Source organism: Sinocyclocheilus anshuiensis, unplaced genomic scaffold (assembly GCF_001515605.1).
Source record: "Sinocyclocheilus anshuiensis isolate Anshui unplaced genomic scaffold, SAMN03320099.WGS_v1.1 scaffold334, whole genome shotgun sequence".
In the NCBI taxonomy this organism is placed as follows: Eukaryota; Metazoa; Chordata; class Actinopteri; order Cypriniformes; family Cyprinidae; genus Sinocyclocheilus; species Sinocyclocheilus anshuiensis.
This window is the reverse complement of record NW_015546055.1, coordinates 291,520-292,428: the sequence shown is the minus strand read 5'-3', so window position 1 is coordinate 292,428 and position 909 is coordinate 291,520. Positions and strand designations below refer to the sequence as shown.

Here is a 909-nt window from a genome sequence, read left to right as displayed (position 1 = left end):
GCCGGCTTTACTGATAAGATGCGCGTTAAATATCGCATGCGATTAATCGTGCAGCCCTAGTTTTAAGGCCAATTCACACTGCACCGATAGACGCACACAAACTGCAACAGACACTTCTTTGGGTTTTGTCGGATCAGTGTGTTACCCCTGTCGGTGTCTGTTGCTTTCTGTCAGAGCTTGTTTTCAATTTAACTTGTTGAATCGTCTCTTGTCAGGTCATGGGATGCCTGAATACTGTAATCTGGTGATTGTCCACATTTGTATGTCTTGTCGGTGCATTGTGAAACTATAAAATTTGCAGGTTGTGTTAATCATTTATTAGAATAAGGGAACTTAGTTTGCATATTTAACACTAGGGGTGCTCCGATTGCTCGGCTACCGATCACTATCGGCCGATAATCACGTTGGGATGTTTCTAAAAGGCCGATCTCGAAAAAACGATCTCAAGTTGATGATGCTGCCGTGAGAGGTTTGGCATGACATGCTGCAGCACCGTCTCAGTCTCTGTCCGGCGCGAGTGAAATAATTATAATGCTGAAGGTGAGGTACTCACCTTCATATTTCTTCATTAAATAACTTATAAAGTAATTTGAAAACTTTGTGTGAGACGTAATTTCACAAACGGCATGAGATAATCACCGCGCGCGCTCTCTCTTTCTCTCTCAAAATACGCAAATGGCTTCAAATCACCACATCACGTCTGACTATAAGCGAGCTGCACGCTGCACTTCTTTTTTATTCTTGTCAGTGTTTAACCATTCAGCGCTCACGCGCTCTCCTGGAGACCGTGTGCTCATGCACACTCGCAGCACACACACATGCCAGGTTCACATTACTCCGTTTGCAGTGCGTATGTGGTGTGCATTTTTTCCGCGCTCATGTTAACGGATTAATAAAGCGTGCACACTG

General features: G+C 44.2%; 1 protein-coding gene across 1 annotated transcript in view; it reads left to right on the top strand.

Moving 5' to 3' along the window:
• Positions 1–909, top strand: part of LOC107699243 (autism susceptibility gene 2 protein-like) — a 262,039-nt gene that overhangs the window by 61,979 nt on the left and 199,151 nt on the right. The window lies entirely within an intron of this gene.